The sequence below is a fragment of the Aquarana catesbeiana genome, linkage group LG01, assembly GCF_042186555.1.
Source record: "Aquarana catesbeiana isolate 2022-GZ linkage group LG01, ASM4218655v1, whole genome shotgun sequence".
Taxonomy (NCBI): domain Eukaryota; kingdom Metazoa; phylum Chordata; class Amphibia; order Anura; family Ranidae; genus Aquarana; species Aquarana catesbeiana.
The window spans coordinates 697,913,352-697,939,786 of record NC_133324.1 but is presented as its reverse complement, the minus strand read 5'-3'; the positions used below and the strand labels follow the sequence as shown (position 1 = coordinate 697,939,786).

The window sequence follows — 26,435 nt, the reverse complement described above, 5'->3', positions numbered from 1 at the left end:
CTCATCAAATAGCTTGGGGTGTCTACTTTCCAAAATGGGGTCATTGGGGGGGGGGGGGTTTGCCACCTGGGCATTCCATGGCCTCCGAAACTGTGATAGGCAGTGAAGAGTGAAATCAAAAATTTACGGCCTTAGAAAGCCTGAAGGCGGTGCTTGGTTTTCGGGGTCCCGTGCGCGGCTAGGCTCCAAAAAAGTCTCACACATGTGGTATCCCCGTACTCAGGAGAAGCAGCAGAATGTATTTTGGGGTGTAATTTCACATATTCCCATGGCATGTTTGAGCAATATATCATTTAGTGACAACTTTGCGCAAAAAAAAATAAAAAAAATAAAAAATTGTCTCTTTCCCGCAACTTGTGTCACAATATAAAATATTCCATGGACTCGACATGCCTCTCAGCAAATAGCTTGGGGTGTCTACTTTCCAAAATGGGGTCATTTGGGGGGGTTTTGAACTGTCTTGGCATTTTATGCACAACATTTAGAAGCTTATGTCACACACCACCCACTCTTCTAACCACTTGAAGACAAAGCCCTTTCTGACACTTTTTTGTTTACATAAAAAAATAATTTTTTTTTGCAAGAAAATTACTTTGAACCCCCAAACATTATATATTTTTTTAAAGCAAATGCCCTACAGATTAAAATGGTGGGTGTTTCATTTTTTTTTTCACACAGTATTTGCGCAGCGATTTTTCAAACGCATTTTTTGGGGAAAAAACACACTTTTTTAAATTTTAATGCACTAAAACACACTATATTGCCCAAATGTTTGATGAAATAAAAAAGATGATCTTAGGCCGAGTACATGGATACCAAACATGACATGCTTTAAAATTGCGCACAAACGTGCAGTGGCGACAAACTAAATACATTTTTAAAAGCCTTTAAAAGCCTTTACAGGTTACCACTTTAGATTTACAGAGGAGGTCTACTGCTAAAATTACTGCCCTCGATCTGACGTTCGCGGTGATACCTCACATGCATGGTGCAATTGCTGTTTACATTTGACGCCAGACCGACGCTTGCGTTCGCCTTAGCGCGAGAGCAGGGGGGACAGGGGTGCTTTTTTTTTTTTTTTCTTTATTATTATTATTTTTTTATCTTATTTTTAAACTGTTCCTTTCATTTTTTTTTTTTTTTAAATCATTTTTATTGTTATCTCAGGGAATGTAAATATCCCCTATCATAGCAATAGGTAGTGACAGGTACTCTTTTTTGCAAAAATTGGGGTCTATTAGACCCTAGATTTCTCCTCTGCCCTCAAAGCATCTGACCACACCAAGATCGGTGTGATAAAATGCTTTCCCAATTTCCCAATGGCGCTGTTTACATCCGGCGAAATCTAAGTCATAAAATGCTCGTAGCTTCCGGTTTCTTAGGCCATAGAGATGTTTGGAGCCACTCTGGTCTCTGATCAGCTCTATGGTCAGCTGGCTGAATCACTGGCTGCATTCTCAGGTTCCCTGTTGAGACAGGAGAGCCAGAGAAAAACACGGAAGACGTTGGGGGGGGGGGGGCATTCCCTCCCACTGCTTGTAAAAGCAGTCTAGAGGCTAATTAGCTGCTAAAATTTCTTTTACATGAAAGCCGATCGCTGGCTGAAAAGAATGATACCAAGATGAAACCTAAACCTGCAGGCATCATTCTGGTATAACCACTCAAAGTCGTGAATGGCGTACCTGAAGACAAAAAAATGGTTAACAATAAAGCACAGTAAACGGTAAGGTATAAAAAATTGCATACCTGAAAAGCAAACATGATAAAACATAATAACAATAAAACATTGCAGAATAGAATACAGTAAAAAAGAGCAGAACAAGAGAGAGAGAATAGAGAGAGAACAATAAAACGACAACTATTTTTTTTTTATTTTATATTTTTGTGTTTTTTTTTTTTTTTTTTTACACTTTTTTTGTAACTAACTTTTATAACTGTAATCAGTTCCAGGTTCGGGTCTCTCAAAATGCGATGGCATCTTGGGAGACCCTGTGAAAGTTTGCCTAGTCTGTGCAATGCTGTACCCTACGCTAATACTCAACTAGTGAATGGTAGCGTTCAAAACATTCACCAATGCAAAGACCAGGATTGTCAGGACAGGAGGGACAATAATAGCGGGTGTCACGCCTATATCCGCGCTTGCTGCAGACACAACATCTTTTTTGGGGGGGTTCGCTGGGTAGGGGTACTCGGGAGGACATAAAGAAAATGCCTCTCATGCAGCCGACTGCATTTGGTTGGGGATGTGAATGGGGGAAGTACGGGCGCTGCAGAAGCGGTGGGTTCCCAATTAGGATTGGCGAATGCAGCAGGAAGGGCACTATGGGCACGACGGGCCTGTGTTTGTCTTTTTGGTGGCAGGGGGACACTACTTGTGCTTGCCACCTCACCAGCTTGAACTGCACTTATGGGACTCGCCATGTCACCAAGTGTTACTGCAGTGCTGGTTTGACTACGACCGGGGTGTACTAGGCCGCTGGTGCTTGCCAGTTCACCAAAACGCTACAAAAAAAACTGTTAGCGATCGCAGGGATCAGGCCTGACTCTGCGAACGCTGCAGTTATGCGTTTAGTGTTTTGTAAGTGTCAGTGATCGATCGATACTGCACTTGGGTGGGCTGGGCTGGGCCGGGCGGAGGGGCAAAACGCAGGTGCTAGCAGGTATCAGGGCTGATCCCGCTAACACTGCGTTTGTGGGAACCCTAAACTGCTGGGGACGCTAGTATAGATCTGATCAGATCAGATATTGATCCGATCAGATACTATACCACTAAGGGAGGTGTACGGTGCGTGCGTGGGTGTTAGCGGTACTGGCGCTAACCTGACGCTGCCTGGGGCTGGTGCTTGCCAGTTCACCAAAACGCTACCAAAAAAACTGTTAGCGATCGCAGGGATCAGGCCTAACTCTGCGAACGCTGCAGTTATGCGTTTAGTGTTTTGTAAGTGACAGTGATCGATCGATCGATACTGCACTTGGGTGGGCTGGGCCGGGCGGAGGGGCAAAACGCAGGTGCTAGCAGGTATCTGGGCTGATCCCGCTAACACTGCGTGTTTGGGAACCCTAAACTGCTGGGGACGCTAGTATAGATCTGATCGGATCAGATATTGATCCGTTCAGATACTATACCACTAAGGGAGGTGTACGCTGCGTGCGTGGGTGTTAGCGGTACTGGCGCTAACCTGACGCTGCCTGGGGCTGGTGCTTGCCAGTTCACCAAAACGCTACCAAGAAAACTGTTAGCGATCGCAGGGATCAGGCCTGACTCTGTGAACGCTGCAGTTATGCGTTTAGTGTTTTGTAAGTGACAGTGATCGATCGATACTGCACTTGGGTGGGCTGGGCCGGGCAGAGGGGAAAAATGCAGGTGCTAGCGGGTATCTGGGCTGATCCCGCTAACACTGCGTTTTTGGGAACCCTAAACTGCTGGGGACACTAGTATAGATCTGATCGGATCAGATATTGATCCGTACAGATACTATACCACTAAGGGAGGCGTATGCTGCGTGCGTGGGTGTTAGCGGTACTGGCGCTAATCTGACGCTGCCTGGGGCGACGCATATCACCGCCGGGCGATCAGGGGGCTAAACCTTTATTCGGTAATAAACGGCGGGTGCCCTGACACTATAAAAAATAAACGAACTAACCAGCGTCACCCGTAACGGTTATACGGTGATCAGTGGTGAAAGGGTTAACTAGGGGGCAATCAAGGGGTTAAAACATTTATTAGATAGTATATGGGGGTCCCTGTCGCTATAAAACGCTGACGGCGAACCCTAAATATTTACCTCCCTAACTAGCGTCAACAGCGACACTAATACAGCGATCAGAAAAATGATCGCTTAGTGACACTGGTGACAGGGGGTGATCAAGGGGTTAAAACTTTATTAGGGGGGTTAGGGGGGGTATCCTAGACCTAAAGGGGGCCTAACACTCACTGCCCTAACACTGTAACTGTCACAAACTGACACCATGCAGTAATCAGAAAAAAAAAAAAAAAAAATACTGCTTGCTGTCAGTTTGTGACGGGGGGGGGGGGGTGATTGGGGGGGGATCGGGGGTGTAAAGTATGCCTGGCATGTTCTACTGTGTGTGTGTGTGTGTTGTGCACTTACATGTCTTCTCTCCTCGGCGCTGGAACGGAAACTGCCGAGCCGAGGAGAGATGACATCACATCCTCTGCCTGTGTGAAACTACACACAGGCAGGGGAGGATTCCGATTGGCTGGGAGCGATCGCGAGGGGGGGGCCACGATCGGATGGTCTCCCCCTCGCCTCCCGACGCTCCCAGTCAAATGCCGACCGCCGCTGGCACCGGGGGGGGGGGTCCGATCGGACCCCCCGCCCGCGGGAGGCAGATCACGTGATTCTGCCTGCCCGTGCCATTCTGCCGCCGTATATGTGCGTTAGGCGGTCGGCAAGTGGTTAAGGCAAAAAAGCTGTCCAAACCTGCCTAGCTTCATGTGAAAAAGTAATTGCCCCCTAAACCTAATAACTGGTTGTGCCACCCTTGGCGGCAACAACTGCAATCAAGCGTTTGCAATAACTGGCAATGAGTCTTACATTGCTGTGGAGCAGTTTTTCAGCCACATTGGAGGGTTTTCCAGCATGAACGTCCTGTGTAAGGCCATGTGTCAATTGGATTTAAGTCCAGGCTTTGACTAGGCCACTCCAAAACCTAAATTTTGCTTTGTTTAAACCATTTGGAGGTGGACTTGCTGCTGTGTTTCAGGTCATTGTCCTGCTGCATAACCCAAGTGCACTTGAGCTTGAGGTCCCGAACTGATGGCCTGGACATTCTCCTTTAGGATTTTCTGGTAGAGCTCAGAATTCATGGTTCCATCAATTATGGCAAGTCGTCCAGGTCCTGAAGCTGCAAATCAGCCCCAGACCATCAAGGTACCACCACCATGGCTGACTGTTGGTATCATGTTCTTGTTACGAAATGCTGTATTAGTTTTATGCCAGATGTAACGGGATGCACACCTTCCAAAAAGTAGAATTTTTTTCTCATCAGTCCACATAATATTTGCCTAAAATTCTTGGGGATAATCAAGATGTTTTTTGGTAAATGTGAGATGAGCCTTTGTGTTCTTTTTAGTCAGCAGTGGCTTTGGCCTTGGAACTCTCCCATGGATGCCATTTTTGCCCAGTCTCTTTCTTATTGTTGAATCATGAACACGGATCTTACCTGAGGCAAGTGAGGCCTGCAGTTCTTTAGCTGTTGTTCTGGGTTCTTTTATGACCTCCTGGATGAGTCGTAGTCATGCTCTTGGAGTAATTTTTGTATGACGGCCACTCCTGGGAAGGTTCACCACTGTTCCAAGTTATCTCCATTTGTGAATAATGGCTCTCCCAGTGGTTCACTGGAGTTCCAAAGCCTTAGAAATGGCTTTGAAACCATTCCTAGGCCGATGCATGTTTCTAATCTGTTCTTGAATTTTTTTAGATTGTGGCATGATGTGTGGCTTTTTGTGATCTGTTAGCATGCTTCACTTTGTCAGACAGCTTCTATTTATGTGGTTTCTTGATTCAACAGGTCTGGCAGTAATCAGGCCGGGGTGTGGCAAGTGAAATTTAACTCAGCTTTCCAAAAAACTGTGGTTAATCACAGTTCATTCATGATTCAGTATGAGAGGGGGCAATTACTTTTTCACATAGGGCCAGGCAGGTTTGAACAGCTTTTTTTCCCTTAATAAATGAAAAAAATAATTTAAAAACTGCATTTTGGATTTACTTGGGTTATCTTTGTGTAATATTAAAATTTGTTTGATGATCTGAATCATTTAAATGTGGGAAATATGCAAAAAAAAAAAATCAGGAAGGGGGCAAATACTTTTTCACAGCACTAAGTCCATTGTCCAATGCGGTCAACAGCTTTGACAGTGTCTAGGGCTAACGGTGCTCTGTTGCCAGTAGGGTCTACTGGGGTTTGGATATTTAGGAAAGCTCCTCTAATAATGGTGGCCATATAAAGGTTAGACATAAAGCCCCTCTTATCTGGATGTATTATTTTGAATAAATAGCAAGTCTTTATCTTTTTTCAGGTCACCACAATGGCCATTTCACACATAAAGACGGGAGCAATTTAAAAAGATATGACTTAATTAAAAGCGTTAAATAGGGCAGGAAGCAGGATGGGTTCATATTGCTTGAAAATGTATATGGGTAGGCTGTCAACACCGAGTGCCTTACAATTAGGAAAACTAGCAATGGCCGTTTTCCAGCTGTGAAAGCGTTATTGGGGAGTCAAGTGAGGTTTGGTCCACTACACAAAGCGCAGGCAATGAGATATGAAATAGAAATTGATGCAGCTCAGTACTAATAGAGCCTAGGTGGATGTAGCATTGATCCGATGCTGCATCTGTCTGCCGCCGGCTCTGCAGTGAGAACTGAACAATCAAACACCGCTCATCACTCAGTTCTTCCCTCTGCTATGGGCAGAGAGCTGTGACTGTCAGTCACCGCAGCTCTCTGCTCTGCCCTTCCATGCTCACTGGAGTGCTGGGCTATGGAGGGGGTGGAAGGTGCTGGCTCAGGTTCTCAGCAGATCGCCAAAAGGCTGAGCCAGCTGCCGGTTCAAGCACCTGGGTGGATCCTGAACATATGGTCGGGATCTTTTCAGAGCCTGGACCACTTCTCTGACGTCAGCCGACAGCAGGCTTTAGCCCGCTGTTGAATAAAAGTGGGTCACAGGAGTGCATAACTAAGTGCACTCCTGTGACCTACAGAAGTATAGCCAAAAAAAAGAAAAGCATTTTCCTTTAAACAAAAAGGATTTAAAGGACTTTAGAATACCAACAGAGAGAGTGTGGATCTGGCCAGAGCTATCTTTTATAACTCCAACATGAGCTATACTGGGAGCAAGCAATGTGAGCTAGAAGTCTACCAGCTTGTTCTCTGTCCAGGAAAGGAGCTTATGGAAAAAAATATTTTGGTATGCCCATTTGGTTAGCAATTGTTGTAGTGTAGTCTCCAATTCTAGCCAGCAGGACTGATTAACTTGAGTTGGGCCCCTAACATAATTAGCCTCGGTTTCCTTAAGAGCATTCCAAACTATGCATTGCGGTGTTGTATCAGGATTAATGGAAAATTAAAGCGCAACCTCACCCAAAACAGTTGCACTTGTTTGGCACCTCCCCTTCCTCTTTAACATTTGGCACTTGTTTTTTTTGGGGGGGGGGGGGTTATCGATGTGGGTACCAGGTTTTGACAGGTACCTGATCCTACTTCAGCCCAGATCGGTGGGGCGATCCGATGCAGAAGTTCACTCGCCCCCACCATTAAGGGACACATCACTGGTCCCAGGAGACTGTGGGACCAATTACAATGTGCACTGTGCCTCACACATGCATAGTGGGAAGCTGGCTGTGAAGTTGCAAGGCTTTGCTGTTAGTTTCCCTTAGTTAAGATGCAACCGCCTGGACCCAAAGCCCACTGAAGAATCACCATGGGTGAGGACAGTGCTGGATCCCTGGACAGGTAAGTGTCCTTATATTAAAAGTCAGCAGCTACAGTATTTGTAGCTACTGACTTAATTTTTTAGGGGGAGACTGAGCAATTTAGAAAAAGCTAAGAACATGGCTAAAAGTTGAATTACTCTAGGTGAATAGGGGGAAGGGGGTATACATCCACAATAACACATTCCATTTCCAACAAGTTACAGTGCAAAAAGAGATATCTTTTATTCTTATCCACCTCTATTCTGTACTGAGACCATAGAGACCCTGTGGACCAGAACTGACACTCCACATGCATACAATGAATAAACGGTATGACATCCTGACAGAATACAGTGCCTCTAGAGGTGGTTAGTTGTCTCAACAGAATGTCTCCTGGAGGCAAATCGGGGAGGTTTTAAAAAATAAAGTGGCATCAAACACAGATTGTCTTTTTAAAGAGTCATTCATACACATCATATTCCATGAGATAAGACTGATTACTTGAGTTGCCATGAGAGAGCGTCTACATTAGTCATTTCATTGAGCTTATCAGGATTGTTCTTAGATGACAAAAGGATGAAACAGGAGTTCTGTTGAGTAGCACAATTTTTTATTTCACACTATGCATGCAGAATCCAGTTGCTGAGACAACAAACAGCAAGCGCAAATGGCTAATTAAAAGAAAAAGCCAGTCCAGTCTGCGTTAAAATGTAGGTTGTAAAACTGTATACAAAATTTAAAATTGTGTAAACTTAAAAACACTCTAACATAAAGGGTGACATGTCCATATGCATCTTATCATATAAATAAAAGTTAAGAACAGTTTAAGCACAAGCCATGTAGGTGTTAACAGCTGGGAGATAGCTTGAAAATTTGATGCTCGCAAGTCCAAATTATTGCAAGTTAAATTTTGAATTGGCAAGTGTCTGTAACCAATTAGCTATCTTTCCTTAACAAAGTTTGGCAGAGTCAGCCTGAAAAGTCAAAGTGGGTCTCATTTCGCATAAGTAGCTCTCTCATTAGCCAAGGTATTTGTTGCCTTGATATTCCTAATTATGTTTAGTAGGACATTAAGACAACATTTATCAAGCAAATTAGCAACACAATTAGTCGCAAATCACACTACCTTTCCCTCAGTAAAGTCTATGTACAAGGTTTACAGACCTGTGCATCTGTATTCCTGGGCAGCCAAGCAGGGTACTTTTGTTAATCCTGTCACAAGGCAAAGCAACACTAAACAGGAACAGTGAAAAGCATCCTGAGACAGACTGAACACAAGGTTACAGCCCGAGTCATAAATTCCACCTTTGGTTGCTCTCACCTGCCACTGACTAAAACCTGCCCCTAACCTCCTCCTAAATCAGTGTTTCTCAACTCCAGTCCTCAAGGTGCCCCAACAGGTTATGTTTTCAGGATTTTCCTCAGATGAAACACCTGTGGTAATTACGAAGGCAGTGAAACTGATCAAATCGCCTGTGCAAAATGATGGTAAGCCTGAAAACATGACCTGTTGGGGCGCGTTGAGGATTGGAGTTGAGAAACACTGTCCTAATTATGCATCTGTTTAGGGGGGATATCTCTTACAGTGGGGAAATTATTTGATGCCCTGCAGATTTTGTAAGTTTGCCCACTTACAAGGAAATGAAGGGTCTATAATTGTTATTACATGTGTATTTTAAAATGATAGAGACAGAATATCAACTAAAAATCCAGAAAAAACACGATACAAATGTTATAAATTGAGAGTTGAAGTTCAGGGAGTAAAATAAATATTTGAATCCCTACCAATTAACAATCATTCTGTCTCTCACTGACCGGCTACAGTATGTGGTACACGGATTAGTTAAACTAAAAAAGTGATCCTAACAACAACTTGTTATGTGTATAAAAGACACCTGTCCACAGAATACCTTTTTTTCATTCAAACCTCACCATCATGGGCAAAACCAAAGAGCTGCCAAAGGACATCAGGGACAAGATTGTAGACCAACACAAGCCTGGAATGAGCTACAAGACCATCAGCAAGAAGCTTGGTGAGAATAAGACAACTGTTGGAGCCATTATTCGCAAATGGAAGAAGTACAAAACCAACAATCACCCTTGGTCTGGAGCTCCATGCAAAATTTTACCTCATGGGGTAAGGATGATCATGAGAAATGAGAGGGATCAGCCCAGGACTACACGGTCGAAGCTTGTGAATAATCTCAAGCAGTTAGGACCACAGTCACCAAACAAACCATTTATAACACAATACTCCGCCATGGATTGAAATCCTGAAGCGCGAACCCCTTTTGATGAGGATAAGGCAGAACACAGATATTAGGGGGATAAAAGTAGGAGAGGAAATCCATAAAACCGCGGCTTACGCGGACGATAGTTTATTTTATATAACACGTCCCATGATATCTCTCCCAATTCTTATGAAAACCCTGAAAGAGTATGGGGAAATTTCTAAGTTCAAGATGAACCCGGCCAAGTCAGAAACCTTAATTTTTAATATACCAAAAAAAGAAGTGCTCACCTATCAAAAAGATTTAACATTTGTCTGGGGAAAAAAGATTTGAAATACCTAGGTGTCAGGATAACAACTTCCAGGGAGACTTTATATCAAGTAAATTTTATCCCACTACTAAATGACATCAAAACAGAGTTAAATAAAATTTCACCAGGACAAGTGTCCTGGGGAGGAAGAATTAATATTTTTAAAATGGTTATTTTGCCTAAAATTATGTACAAGATGCAGATGCTCCCGATCCCCCCTCCCGTTGGCGTTTTTTAAACTATTACAAGCAGGGTTTCCAAGGTTTATATGGAGAGGGAAAAAATTCATGACTAAAGATGACACAGTTAACTAAGGATAAGGAGAGAGGGGGGTGGGGGGCACCGAATATTAGAAAATACTATAATGCAATTATAAAGTCACGATTAACTGAATGGGTCAAAAATAATAAGGAAAAGAGATGGGTTGAGATGGAATGTTCAATAAGCATGGCCCCATTGGGTAAAGTAATATGGACCCTGGCACAATATAGGCATCTCAGTAAAGACACACACACTATCACGAGGAATGCACTAAAAATATGGGCTAGTACACACAAAAGGGAGAAGTGGGAATATAACTCAACTTTAATACCACTAAAAAACACAGAATATTTCACACCTGGAAACGAGACACTATTTGGTAATTGGATAATACAGGAGAATGCACAATTAAAAGATATAATGTATAAAGGTAAAATACTCACTTATCAGGAACTAAAAAACAAAAGGGAGTTGACTTTAAATGTATGGCGTCATAGTCAATTGAAACATTTTACCGAGACTTTGCCACAGCTCATTAGATCGGTAAAAAATTTGCTTCCTCTAGAGAAAATCTGCGTAGATAAAGGGAGGATGAGGGTGATCTCCAGGATATACAGAGTATTAAATGAGGGGACAGGGCCGGAGATACCGCCATACATTGAGAAGTGGGAGAGGGAATTGGGAGCACCAGCAAATCAAGTCGAGATTAGGCAATTATTGAGACAGGTTCATGTTACTTCGGTTAATACCAATATAGTAGAACTAAACTACAAATGCTTGGCCCGATGGTACATCACCCCCGATAAAGGTACATAAATGCCAAAGTGAAAAATCACAATTATGTTGGCGCGGATGTAACGAAATAGGGACTACGGCCCACATTTGGTGGCATTGTCCTGAAATAAAAAAATATTGGGGGGAGATTAGGTAAATAATCAGAGAGATAAAAAATATAGAGGACCCTGAGGACCCGGGGGGGTGCCTATTCCACGGGATAAGCATGCCAACTAAGCAATACGTAAAAATGTTGCTCCCACAACTTTTAAACGCGGCTAAAAGCCTTATACCCAGGCACTGGTAGGAACCCGAAAAACCCTCCATGAAGAGCTGGTGCAATAAAATAAATTAAATTCAATACCTAGAATATCTTAGGTTCAGCGATGGAGTGGGAATTGAGGAATTTGAAGAGAAATGGCGGGATTGGGTTGAATATAAGCAAACAACAAGATTCGCAGAAATAATGGGAGCATAGGTTAACCTCCCTGGCGGTATGATTATTTCAGATTTTTGTGTCTCAAAGCGGTACAATTATTTTGCATAGAAATTTGGCGTTTTACAGTGGGGCAAAAAAGTATTTAGTCAGCCACCAATTGTGCAAGTTCTCCCACTTAAAAAGACGAGAGACCTGTAACGGTCATCATAGGTATACCTCAACTATGAAAGACAAAATGTGGAAACAAATCCAGACAATCACACTGTCTGATTTTTGAAAGAATTTATTTGCAAATTATGGTGGAAAATAAGTATTTGGTCAATATCAAAAGTTCATCTCAATACTTTGTTATATATCCTTTGTTGGCAATGACAGAGCTCAAACGTTTTCTGTAAGTCTTCACAAGGTTGTCACACACTGTTTCTGGTATGTTAGCCCATTCCTCCATGCAGATCTCCTCTAGAGCAGTGATGTTTTGGGGCTGTTGCTGGGCAACACGGACTTTTAACTCCCTCCAAAGGTTTTCTATGGGGTTGACATCTGGAGACTGGTTAGGCCACTCCAGGACCTTGAAATGCTTCTTACGAAGCCACTCCTTCGTTGCCCGGGCAGTGTGTTTGGGATCATTGTCATGCTGAAAGACCCAGCCACGTTTCATCTTCAATGCCCTTGCTGATGGGAGGAGGTTTGCACTCAAAATCTCATGATATATGGCCCCATTCATTCTTTCATGTACACGGATCAGTCGTCCTGTTCCCGTTGCAGAGAAACAGCCCCAAAGCATGAAGTTGCCACCCCCATGCTTCACAGTAGGTAAGGTGTTCTTTGGTTGCAACTCAGCATTCTCTCTCCTCCAAACACGACAAGTTGTGTTTCTACCAAACAGTTTTACTTTGGTTTCATCTGACATTCTCCCAATCCTCTCCTGGATCATCCAAATGCTTTCTAGCAAACCTCAGACGGGCCCAGACATGTACTGGCTTAAGCAGGGGGACACATCTGGCACTGCAGGATCTGAGTCCCTGGCGGCGTAGTGTGTTACTGATGGTAGCCTTTGTTTCGTTGGTCCCAGCTCTCTGCAGGTCATTCACTAGGTCCCCCCGTGTGGTTCTGGGATTTTTGCTCACCGTTCTTGTGATCATTTTGACCCCATGGGGTGTGATCTTGCGTGGAGCCCCAAATCGAGGGAGATTATCAGTGGTCTTGTATGTCTTCCATGTTCTAATTATTGCTCCCACAGTTGATTTCTTCACACCAAGCTGCTTGCCTATTGCAGATTCAGTCTTCCCAGCCTGGTGCAGGTCTACAATTTTGTTTCTGGTGTCCTTCGACAGCTCTTTGGTCTTCACCATAGACTGTTTGAGGTTGTTGACAGGTGTCTTTTATACTGATAATAAGTTCAAACAGGTGCCATTAATACAGGTAATCAGTGGAGGACAAATGAGCCTCTTAAAGAAGAAGATACAGGTCTGTGAGAGCCAGAAATCTTGCTTGTTTGTAGGTGACCAAATACTTATTTTCCACCATAATTTGCAAATAAATTCTTTCAAAAATCAGACAATGTGATTGTCTGGATTTGTTTCCACATTTTGTCTCTCATAGTTGAGGTATACCTATGATGACAATTACAGGCCTTTCTCATCTTTTTAAGTGGGAGAACTTGCACAATTGGTGGCTGACTAAATACTTTTTTGCCCCACTGTATATTGTAGGCCTGTAATTCTTAGCAATAACACACTTAAATCTGTCCACCAAGAGTCTAGTAGATATCCTGGGCATGATGAGGTTTGAAACAAAATCATAAATTATAATATAATAAATAAATATAAATAATTAAAAAAAATAATAATATAATAGTAAAATAAATTTCCCCACGATTCACTATCGCTCAATTCTGCAAGTGTTCTAATTTACTATCGCTATTTTCTAGCTGGTCTAAAGCTACTTTTGATGTAAAGGGACACTTTTTGGTTGCTATGGACAATCTCAAGTTTCCAGGCAGAAAGAACAGTATATATCATATAAAACTGCATGCAGGGCATGGGCCAAAGCACTAGGGACAAAAGGGGAGTGAAATGATTTCATACAGTACTGTAATCTGTAAGATTACAGTACTGTATATGTTAAGAGTTTTACATTTTTTAAATTTGCCGCCAGGCTCCGCCCCCGTGCGTCAGGATGCTCGCAGGGAACGGAGCCTGGCACAAAGAGGCTTTGGGCAGAGGACAGAGCCCGCAGACAGCGCGGGGGGAAATCGCAGGATCCTGGGGACAAGGTAAGTACAGCGCACCAGGAACCTGTTATGCAATCCCGAGTGTGGCTCGGGGGTTACCGCTAATGGTGCTGAAATTTAACCCCAAGCCACACTCGGCAATACCGTCAGGGGGGTTAAAAACCATAGTAGAGGAAGTATAAGATGGACACGTAATGGGAGAGTGGGATCCGAGGAAAAGAATAGGATAGACTTGGAGCGAGAATAGGTAGATGGGGTGGGAGACTGACAGAATGGGGGGGGGGTTCAGGTTGGGTGTGGGGTTTTTTTGTCATTAATGTAATAAGAAATTGTGTATATAAATGGTACAGCGAGGTTGCATCCTCAATATATGTAATATTTTTGATACAGTAAAATCAATAAAGAAATAATAATAAAAAAGAAATCCTGCAGCGCCCGCAAGGTCCCCCTCCTCAAGAAGGCACATGTTGCAGGCCAGTCTGAAGTTTGCCAACATCTAAATGATTCAGAGAAGTATTGGTAGAAAGTGCTGTGGTCAGATGAGACCAAAATTTTAGCTCCTTGGCATTAACTCGACTCAGAGCGTTTGAAGGAAGAAAAATGCTGACTATAACCCTAAGAACACCATCCCTACAGTCAAGCACAGAGGTGAGAACATTATGCTTTTGGGGCTGTTTCTCTGCTAAAGGTACAGGCCGACTTTGCTGCATTGAGGGGCCAAGGAGCCATGTATTGTAAAATCTTGGATGAGAACCTTCTTTCACTGAAGATGGGTCGTGGATAGGTCTTCCAGCATGACAATGACTCAAAACATAACGCCAAGGCAAAAAAGGAGTGGCTCAAGAAGAAGCACATTAAGGTCATGGATTTGCCTAGCCAGTCACCAAACCTTAATCCTATAGAAAATTTATGGAGGGAGCTGAAACTTTGAGTTCCCATGCGACAGCCAAGAAACCGTAAGGATTTAGATAAAAGAGTGGACCAAAATCTCTCCTGAGATGTGTGCAAACCAGGTAACCAACTATAAGAAATGTCCTTACCTCTGTGCTTGCCAACAAAGGTTTCTCTACCAAGTACTAAGTCATGTTTTGCTTGGGGATCAAATACTTATTTAACTCACTGAACTGCAACTCAATTTAAACATTTGTATCATGTGTTTTTTTTCTGGATTTTTGGTTGATATTCTGTCTCTCTATCATTTAAAATACACCTATGATAAAAATTATAGACTCTAAATTTCTTTGTAAGTGGACAAACTTACAAAATCTGCAGCGGATCAAATAATTAATTTCCCCACTGTATCTTCAGAAATAAATCTATCTTTTAACTATCCCGCTTGGCTACCCAGGAATACAGATACACAGCTTTGTAAACCTGTCACAAATACTTTGTTGAAGGAGATGTAGTCTGAATAGACACGAATTGTACGGCTAATTTGCTTGATAAATGTCCTCCAGAGTGTTGCATTTAGTTTTGGGTGGACTTATAGGTATATGGTTGGACTATTTGGGGTGACTATATATTATATGGGTAGGTTATATGTAGTTTTGAGTGGACTTACTTTTTATTCTGTTTTAATGTTATTTTGTCCCCTGTGCCAGATTTAGACACTGCTTCGCTTGAATCTCTCTGAAAAAAAAAAAAAGAAGTACAATATTGTCTCAAGAAGAGAAATGTAAAAATAATGGCAAAGTACATGATACGAATGATACAAAGCTCATTACCATGCCAGAGCTGTGCTTTATCTAGGGCTGGTTTGGTTCTACAAAGTCTTTCCTGACTGAGAAGAATTTCAAATGATGGATTTAAATGAGTAGTCTGGTTCATGAATGATAGATAGATCAATATTAGGAGAAAGCTAAGCAGCAAAGAAGTAAAGAATGTCTTTGATATGCTTATGTTAGCAATTAAAATGCTATATTAGGATATTAAAGGTCAGTGAGAAAAGGTAGTGTTAATATATAAGGCAGTATGTACTTCAAGTGAAAAATTTCAAGATAGCTCACTCACAGTGCAATCACACGCAAAACTTAAAGCCTCCACACTGGGATAACTTTAATAAAACTTTCAATATTTTCTATTAGTCCCCAGATTTTACTATGATACCATTTTTCTCATTCAACTTCAAATGCTGAAAATAACCCCAAACATATAGGCACCTGTGATGTCATCAAAAGCATCAGTTTGTGTTTGCTCTCCCTGGTCTATGTGGGAGGGCAAACAGTAGCACTGCTCATTATTTCCTCGCCCCACAGTAAACTACACATCCCTACATGCATTGGGATCTTTGTTTCCTGTTTGGGTGTTACTTGGACAGGTGTGTGGGCAGTGTCAGGGGAGTCTTGTTTTCTGGGCAGCCCTCACCCCCATAGATTTTTTTGATACTTTCCAATAGCTGAAATTAGATAATTGCATCTAGTATAGACATGTGAAGAATACAGCCACTGTATGCCTGCCCTCCATGTAACTTTGGAAAAACATTGCACTCAGTGCACTTCCTTGTCTATAGGTGGAATGTGGGGCAAAAACGTAAGGACTAGACTGTAGTCTTTATATGTCTGTACAATGCAGAATGCTGTCTGCTTGGACCACATCCCTGCCAGCTTCAGAGCTTCCTTCTCCCCCTCCTGTCTGTGTATCTGTCAAATTGCTCTTCATTTAGCATGGGTGCCTAACTTGTGGCCAAGGAGCTGATGAAGAACTACTAGTCCCTTGAGGCATTGCAAGGCTGTCAATTAACCACTTCAGCTCTGGAAGGTTATACCCACTTCCTGACCAAGCCATTTTTTGCACTACAGCACTGCGTCACTTTAACTGACGATTACCCACTGATTACCTTTTTCGTGCAGTGCGCTTTGAGCCCATACAAAATGAATGGGCGCAAATTGCACTGCAAAGAATTGCATGCGATTTGAACAGGAATGCGGTGCGATTCCTGTCCGAATCACATGTGGTTTCCTGCACTGCTATTGTGTGAATCCAGGCTCGCCATAGTGACTTCAGCCGGGATTCACACAGCTGCAGTTCAGGAAGCAGCATGTGATGCAGACAGGAATCACACTGCATTGGTATTGGAATTTCCTTTCAAATTTGGCTGTTAGTGAACGTAACAAATACAAATTTATCCGAAGTTACGAATTATCCGAAATAACGAATGCCGCATCTAAACGAATGGAACATAATTAATAATAATACATAACAACAACAATAATAAAAACTTTTTTATTATTATTTGTTATGTTCCATTTGTTTAGATGCGGCTTTCATTGTTTCAGATAATTCGTAACTTCGGATAAATTCGAATTCGTTCACTAACAGCCAAGTTTGAAAGGAAATTCCAATACCTAATTTAATAGTTAGTTATTATTTCAGATTTTCACATTTTTGGGTTTTCAGATTTTCGAATTTCAAAATTTCCGAATGTACGAACTGCGATCATAACGAATGACCCAAGACGAAAAAAAACAAAAACGAAAACAAACACATTTTTTGGCAGTGCACATGTTTAATGGAAACGCACCATTCGCAGCACCTACTGTAGCAATCCTGAACTTTATGGAATATCTGAAACACTCACCACCACATCCAGACAGGCATGTACAGAGTTTAAAATATGATAACCCTCACAGAAGCAATGATTCTTTAATTTTTGGTTGGAGGATTTAGAGATTAAATTTACCAGTTTTAAAATATGGTTTTAATGAAAGAAAAGAGAAAAAAACTGTGAAAGAAAATATTTACAGCAAAGATATTCCAAAAAGACAATAAAAGTAAAAAAAAAAATAAGTATTAAAAAAGTTCTCAGCAATCTTTTGTTCCTCTACAAAGTCCAACTCTTGGCCCTCAGAGATGACTGTTCACACCATATCCACTGAGCTGCGTTTTTCTACATACCACTGCACATTTCTACGTACCCTGTTCACATTATACATGTGCGGTGGTGTGCAGAAAACAGAGCTCAATGGACATGGCGTGAACAACCATTAGCATTCTGGCAAGGTGGTTCTAGGATGGAAAACAAAAGCCAATGAGCTGGTTCCTGAAGCAGAAATCACATAACCAATCAAAGGGTCAGAAAGGTATGCTGAGGGCACATTGAAGGGTTGTATAATGGTCTCATGGATACTCTCTCGGGGTCAATTATTCTAATCATATCAATATTTGCAGGTAATAAGGTGTTACAGTCTGACAACCAACATATCATTACGTGGAATTACATTTGCAGAGACCAAGCGTGCTATGGATCCTATGCATTTTCTCCTATGGAGTAACATACCTCATTTGCCTGCTGTACATCATAGCATAGGCACGTTTGATATGTGATTGCTACCTTCATTGTCTTAATCACTTCGGAGAAACAGGAGAACACCCCTCCTTGGTGTATAATATACATATGTAGCCCCATTCCTTGTCCTGCCCAGTTCTGATAAGCTGAAGCACACCCCTCCTGTGGGAATACAATACTATACTATACAAAAGTGTTTTGCCCACTTCAGATAGAAGCTGGAGTAGGGCAGCCCACAGAGTGCAAACGCCAAGCATACGTAATGCACAAGGAGTGCAAGGATCAGTAATATAGAGTGTACTGAGTCGAGTAAGTCAGAAGAATAAAACATACTGAGTGCAAGGGTTAGGAGCATAAAATATACTGAGTGCAGGCATCAAGAGTATATAATGCACACAATTAAGAGGTCTGGACTACGTATCACACTTCCATCCCTTGTATACAGAGTGGAGGGGTCAGAAGTATAAAACATACCGAATGCAAGTGTCGGGAGTATATAATGAACAGAAGGCAGGGGTAAGGAGTACGTAACGCACATAATTAAGAGTTCAGGAATATGTATCACACCTCCATCCATTGTCCTGTCCACTTGAAAGAAGCCAGAGCACACCTTGTGCATATGAGATGCATAAGTACCCCCCCACCCCATCCTTGTCTTGCCCACCTCAGATTACACTACCTAGGGAAGGAAAAGAGAAACCTGCCAATAACTTTTCACAAGGAAGCTTGGCTGACCAGTTCTTAAGCCATAAGTGTCTGCGCATATGTACAGACAAGGGAGTCAAACGAGGAACCTGCTGTATTGAATCCTTTTAAAAGTCGTCAACAGCAAAACACAGCGCTCGAGGAATATCTGTCTTTTTTTCAGGCAGATCATCCTCCTGGTTAGGCCTATCAGGCCGTTTTACCTGATCCTTTACGGACTGGCAGATACCAATTGCTGCAACAGCTGGCTGAAAAGCTGAACTGGCCAAAGAAAAGGAAACCTTTTATAATGACTCCAATTTCTTGTCAACAGGGTCTTTCAAGCCCTGTGCGTTATCTACCGGACAAGTTATTATCTTGTTTAGGGAGAGACTGTAGCATCTATGGCTGGCATGCTCCCTTTTTTTTTTACCAAACTTTTCATCCATGGGATATAAAAAGGGAAAACCTCTTAAGAGGGACACAATCCTGTCAGGATGTTCTCAATCAGCATACAGCGCCTGTTCCAGCATGGGGTGTAGAGGGAAAGCCTGTGCGGCCTGAAGAGGCCTCAGGGATCCCAAGAGGATCAGTGGGGCTCAGTCACCTCTGCAAGAGGCAACTTAAAGGCAGAACGAACCATTTCAGTCTGGGTCAGGGTGAAAAGCCTCTGCGACTGAAAGGCAGACATCAACTGGATATCCTTTTGTCCAGATTGCTCGGAAGCAGACTCATCCACCAGGCCCTCCACAGAATCCTGAGCTTTTTAGATCTTCCCCATTTTCAACCCATTCCTGCTCCAAACTAGGAGGCTCCAGGGAGTGGGATCTGTCACGCTTCTTGTCCCCTTGCGGGATGGAGGCAATTCTGCCAGCAATCCTGTGCTCTAACCCGGCTAGGGCCAAGGACAGTTCAACCCTGGTGATAAAGTAAAAAACAAGTCCCTCAGGTTGGGATTTTAAAAACGGTACAGTAATCGTAAAAAAAAAAAAAAAAAAAAAAAAAAAAAAAAAAAAAAAAAACACAAAATTTATTAATACATATGACAAAAAGCAATATTCATAGATAATAAAAACACATGCGTTGGGGGCAGATATGAAAACAGCTGAGAAGGAAGCCCAAAACTGTCAAGCCGACAGAGCGTCCAACGCATTTAGAAAAAACAAAGTGCAGATCCCTCTCTAAAAGGGCTTTAAACATTGACACTGTACCTGAACTAATCAGTGGAATAATCTTTATAACCATTTAGATTAGAGTTCGGCCGTTTTTTACTTAATCGGCATCGGCCGATTATGCTGATAAAAAAGGCCGATTGTAACTTCAGCCGTGACTTGCAAATGACTTCTGTAATAGAAGTCAATGCAAGTTGCCTGATCTTATCTGTGGAGAGGATTCTCTCCTCCTCTGGGCAGCCTGCCAAATCTGATAAGAAGATACATTGTATCTTTTCAGGTTCTTTTTATCAATAGACTGAACTCCATGTGTAGGAGTTCTCAGTTTAACCATTTAAAGACTAAATCTTTTCTGACACTTGTTGCTTACAGATAAAAATCCTGTATTTTCTGCTAGGAAATCACTTAGAACCCCCAAACTTTATATATTTTTTAGCAGAGACCCTAGGGAATAAAATGGTGATTGTTGCAATATTTTATGTCACACGGTATTTGCGCAGCGGTCTTTCAAACGCAATTTAAAAAAAAAAAAATACAGTAATGAATTAAAAAAAAAAAAACTAAGCAGTAAAGTTAGCCCATTTTTTTTTCGTCCAAAAGTTTTGATTACCTGTTTTTGTGTATTTAATATTTAAGATAGAAAAAAAAAAAAATAAATTATACATACAAGTGAACTGATTGGAGGTTTGTTTTGTTTAATGTTTAAATGTAAAAAAATTTTCTGTATCACTTATTACTTAAGGCTGCTTTCACACTGCAGCGGGCATGCGTTGATGGTAAAACGCTGCTAGTTTTAGCGGCGCTTTACCGTCATTTTAGAGGCGCTATTCGGCTGCTAGCGGGGCGCTTATAACCCAGCTAGCGGCCGAGGAAGGGGTTAAATGCGCCCCTGAAGCGCCGCTGCCAAAACGCTTTGCAGGCGCTTCGGCAGCGGTGCGCATTCATTTCAATGGGCAGGAGTGGTGGAGCAGCGGTATACACCGCTCCAAAGATGCCGTTTGCAGGACTTTTTTTTACATCCTGCCAGCGCATCGCCTCAGTGTGACAGCACTCAGGATATCACACTGAGACTGCAGGGGAGCCGTTTTACAGGCACTTTACAGGCGCTCTTTTTAGCCCAAAAGCGCTTGAAAAACGCCCCAGTGTGAAAGGGGTCTAACTGTTAGATTTTATGAGATGAAGGGAAAAAAAAAAAAAAAAAAAAAAATCGCCCAAAAAAATCGACATCACATATCGGCCATCAGCCACCGCGATTTCTAAATATCGGCATCGGCCAGAGAAAAACCCATATCGGTCGACCTCTAATTTAGATATATCACAGTTAAATTTAGCGGCCAGCAGCACTGCCTTTGAGTGCTCATTGTGTCTTACGTGAATCATTGTCGATCTGCGATACCCTGGCCTGTTGTTCATGCGTGGCTCTGAGGGACCACTTTCTTCATTTGTTGAGTTATTTTCTGCTGTTCAGGTGAAACACTTACACTTAGGGTCAGTATTTTCAGCTGTTAATTTATTGGTGATGTCACAATATGCATGCATGATTTCTCTGTATGAAATGTAAGATGATTGTAATATTTATATCTTTGCATTCTTACATATTTCTGATGACATGTATTCTATCATCATAGACTTAAGCCACAGTTCTGGAAGTTTCAAGACCTTTTAGTCCCTGAAGATCTGCAGTGTTTTTTTGAAATGCGTTGGCTCTCTATGGCTTGACAGTTTTGGGCTTCCCTCTCAGTTGTTTTCGTATCTGCCCCCAACACGTTTGTTTTTATTATCTTTGAATATTGTTTTTTGTCATATGTATTACATTTTTTTTTTTTTTTTTTTACGATTACTGTTTGTGGTCTGTTTAAAATCCCAACCCGAGGAACTTGTTTTTTACTATACGTATTAGGGATGTGGTCCGCAAACAGTACAGTCAGCTAGCTGTGGCAAACTCCTTTTCTACATCCCTAGTGATAAAGGGAGAAGCAGCAGCGTTGACTGTAGGCACAATACCAGATAGGCGCAGTGGCTTAGATTGCCGGGAAGCCTCCGGTCCTTCGGGGGATACAACACTAGGGATACGACTAGGTTCATCAGGAACTACTGACGACATAGGTGTGCCCTTCCCTGTAGTGTTAGTCCCACTCATCTTTTTTTTGAGACATTTACTAGTCACAAAAAGAGAGTACTTGGGTGTAGTATTAAAACACCTCAGAGGGGAGACCCTTTGATAGGGCTCACCAAGCCCCTATGTAACAATCCTGCTAAGCACCTTTAGCCTGCCAAGCAACACTTGGTGACTAATGTGACCCGGGTAAGGAGAAAAGAACCGCTGCAAGTGTCTGTTCAGAGCCTACTCTGTGTCCCACAGCTGCCTTCTGGAAGCACCACATGCTTAGCATACACAGCTTAAATAAGCTGGGTGTGCGCCGGAAAATTCTGTGCGTGCATGCACGCGTGTGGTCCTGGTGGACGGGCGTGGCTGTATTTGCGTATGACACGAATCTTCGTGCACCCAGATAGAGGCTACTGTGCATGTGCCGCGAAGCCGCGCGCGTCATGGCCACCAAACTAACTGTTAAGTCCAGCGGCGCTTTTACGAATGCACGTGCACCATGGCCGCCAAACAAACTGCTGAGCACAGTGGCACTCTTGCAAACGCATGTGCGCCATGATGAACCAAGGTGAAATGGCGCACCGTCATGCGCCATCATACAGGTAAAAAACTGTGGGCAAACACCCACAGCTAGTCCAAAAACTACCCCATATGGTCACCGCACACAGGTGTGCAGCCTCTAGCTAGCTTGACTGATTGTTACAATCACTGGGACACTCCACAATAATAAGTAAGGGGGTTTCACTTACCCGTCTAGGCACAGGGCAGCTTAGAAACTAAGAGCCCAATCTTCACCCTTCACGGCGGGTTCCTGTCACTTGAGGACCTTCAAGGACTGGGTACCCTTTTCATGTTTGGGGTCCACTCCTTTGGACCTGTACAGCACCCTGCAGGAATGCCTTAGCACTGTGGTGTCCAGGATTCCACTTTGCAGGGTCCAGCGCCTGGAGGCCGCATTACTGGCAAAACCTTATAGGATCTTGAGTCTTCTTTGCGAGGCTTGGGTACTAAGCATATAAAGCCTGTGTCAAATGGATCCGATCGTTCAATCGCTTGATTCATTTAAGAACCGTCTGTGGGACTAGAGACCTGAGCTCAAACAAACCATGCCATCCACCTTGCAGACACTGGTAAAAAAAACTGAAGTGCTTCCTGTATGGGAGGGGTTATATAGGGGATCACTTCCTGTCTAAAGACCTTTGGTCTACCAGTGTCCATTCACCTAGAGGTGAAGTATTATCCAGTAGGTAATTAATATTAGCCTGACTGTGTCCCATAATGTATGAAAAAGAAATGGGGTTTTTGAAGAATTAAGGCTTAGTTTACACTATGAGCTGCATGTGAATAGCACAGGAACCGCACTGCATTCCTGCTCAATTCACATGCAGGTTAGTGTGGTGCAATTTGAGCCCATTCATTTTCAAAAAGCTCAAATTACACCAAAACGCAACAAAGACATGCATGCAGCAATTTTGAAACCACACTGCAACTGGATTGCATGGTCATTTTGTACCATGCGATCTGATGCGATCCAGCACCACCAAGCGCAGTGCGTTTGCAAACAGTGTTTGAGGCATCATTAAGATTGCACATACACCTGCTGCGGATAGCAAGGGCAGTGCAATTTGAATGTGGTATGGATAGCTCACATGGATCCAAGCCTCGTACACACGATCCGATTTTCGGCTAGGAATTGTGTGATGACAGACTGTTTGCCTAAAATCCGACCGTTAGTACGCTCCATCAGACAATTGTTGTCCAACTTTTGGGCAACAAATGTTGGATGGCAGGCTTATAAATTTTCGATCTGTTGTCAGATTTTCGTATCACAAGTGTGTACACAAGTCCGTCACACAAAAGTCCAAAGTACAAACACGCATGCTCGGAATCAATGCTCACTAAACACGACATTAGCAAAAGGTGCCAAAAGGGTGGCGCTCAAGTGCTGAAATTCCACGTAGTACGTGACTACGTTCTTGTGTGTTGGCTGATAATTGTGTGCTGTTAGTATGCAAGACAAAATGCAGGCACACGTCCTTCGGACAAAAGTCTGATGCTCTGTCTGCCAACAATCCGATCGTGTGTACCAGGCTTAACTCCCATTTTAACCTTAGTGGTAGGCTAGCTCTCATATTTCCTATCTTTAGTGTAACAGGCATTCTGTCATTGACCCATTCAGGACATGCATAGATTATAATATAAGACTATTTGATCCAACCAAACATGAGAGAGAGAGAGAGAGACTAGCCACGCTTTTCCTGAGACTACAGTTATGCCCCGTACACACGGTCGGATTTTCCGATGGAAAATGTCCGATCCGAGCGTGTTGTCGGAAATTCCGACCATGTGTGGGCTCCATCGGACATTTTCCATCGGATTTTCCGAAACACAAAGTTGGAGAGCAGGAGATAAAATTTTCCGACAACAAAATCCGTTGTCGGAAATTCCGATCGTGCGTACACAAATCCGACGGACAAAGTGCCACGCATGCTCAGAATAAATAAAGAGATGAAAGCTATTGGCCACTGCCCCGTTTATAGTCCCGACGTACGTGTTTTACGTCACCGCGTTTAGAACGATCGGATTTTCCGACAACTTTGTGTGACCGTGTGTATGCAAGACAAGTTTGAGCCAACATCCGTCGGAAAAAAATCCTAGGATTTTGTTGTCGGAATGTCCGAACAAAGTCCGACCGTGTGTACGGGGCATTAGAGTGCTGACAGGAACAGTGACAACTGCACGGTTCGCCACCGTTCAGGATTTTAACAAACTATGTTGCAGATTCCTACCTTTTGTTATTCTGAAGAAATCCCTGTGTGTTTGTCTGTGCCTCTGTTCTGAGGGAGTCTTATGGGAGGTTTCATAATTATCAATCAGCTGCAGCACCTGCAGGGCTCTAATGAGGGGATGCCTAAAATCTGACTTATATCTTAGTGCAGACTTCTGGGAAAATTGGTGAGCCAATCACACAAGCAAGAAATTAGGTTTCTGGGGGGCATTCAGTACACATTCTGGGTACAGAAAGCCTCCAGGTAGCCACATTGCATTGCATTTTCAGAAAATTACAGCGGCTGCAGATTGAAAAGGAAAGGTAGATTTTATTAACATTCAACTACAATATGACTTGCGTCACAATTATATATTGTATTTTCCCCACTAAAGTGGAGTTACCCTTTAAAGTAGAACTATACACAAAACTTTTCTTCTCATTTTGGATAGCGCAAGGAAGGGTTAAAACCCCTGTAATGTTTATTTTTGCCATCTGTGTGCCATTTGAGAGATTTACCTTCATTTCATGTCCCATAGCCAAACAGGAGGTGAGAAGAAATCCCTGCAAATTAAGGGAATATCTTGGGGACCCTCAGGTCACCGGAACTAGTGTTCATGGCGTGCGTTCCACGGACCGGAAGTGACGTCAGTGATACCGGAAATAGCGTCAAGGTTTCGCCCTCCCACAGGGAGTCATCAAGGACCTAATTTCCGGCTAGCTGAGCCATCTTAACCACTTAACAACCGGCCCACAGCCGAATGACGGCTACAGGGCGGTTGCATAACTCTGGGAGGGCGTACAGTGACGTCCTCCCAGAATCCCACTCTTGCGCGCACCCGAACACATCCGTGACCGCCGGGTCTGCATCACGGATCACGGTAAACGGCCGATGATCGCGGCCGTTTACCACGTGATCGCTCCGTCAAATGATGGAGCGATCACGTGTAAACAAACCGGTATGATATCCGGTTCCTCTTTCCCCTCTCCGTCCAGTGTGAGCGGAGAGGGGAGAGATCGGTGGCAGCAGCACTGTGGGCTGGATGTGTAGTGCCCACAGCGCTGCTCAGTGACAAATCCATCCATCCATTCTCAGCCATGCATACCCATCCATACTCGGCATACCCATCCATACTCAGCATACCCATCCATCCATCCATACTCGGCATACCCATCCATCCATCCATACTCGGTATACTCATCCATCTGTGCTCACCCATCCATACTCATCCATCCATACTCAGCATACTCATCCATCCATCCTCAGCAATACTCATCCATCCATGCTCAGCCATCCCATCCACCCCCATCCATAATTAGCCATACCCATCCATACTCAGCAATATTCAGCCGTACCCAGCTATACTCAGCCATACCAGCTATACTCAGCCATACCATCTATACCCAGCCGTACCCATAGTCATTCATTCTCAGCCATCCGCATCCATGGCTCATCCATCCCCATTCATGCCACATCAGTTATCATCCATGCCACTACAGTGCCTCAGAAAAGTGTAATAGTCAAATTAGATTTTAAACTTATGTCCCTAGAACACCTTATGGTGCTCCCTGCATGTTGGTCCTCTGTATGTGGCCAGGCTGTGGAAAAGTCTCGCACATGTGGTATCGCCATACTCAGGAGTAGAAGAATCTATTTTGGGGTGTAATTTTTGGTATGTACATGCTATGTGTTAGTAATATTGTGTAAATGGACAACGTTGTGTAAAAAAAAAA

The 26,435-nt window shown here is 43.1% G+C and overlaps 1 protein-coding gene across 2 annotated transcripts in view; it reads right to left on the bottom strand.

Moving 5' to 3' along the window:
* The window catches only part of LOC141111599 (UPF0462 protein C4orf33 homolog), a 132,160-nt gene that overhangs the window by 91,457 nt on the left and 14,268 nt on the right, over positions 1–26,435 (bottom strand). The window contains exon 2 of one of the 2 annotated variants that reach the window (XM_073603795.1): positions 15,248–15,315. The exons of the other annotated variant lie outside the window; for it this stretch is intronic. The gene's annotated coding sequence lies outside the window, so the exon portion shown is untranslated. The remainder of the gene's footprint in view (positions 1–15,247; positions 15,316–26,435) is intronic. 2 annotated transcript variants of the gene reach the window in all.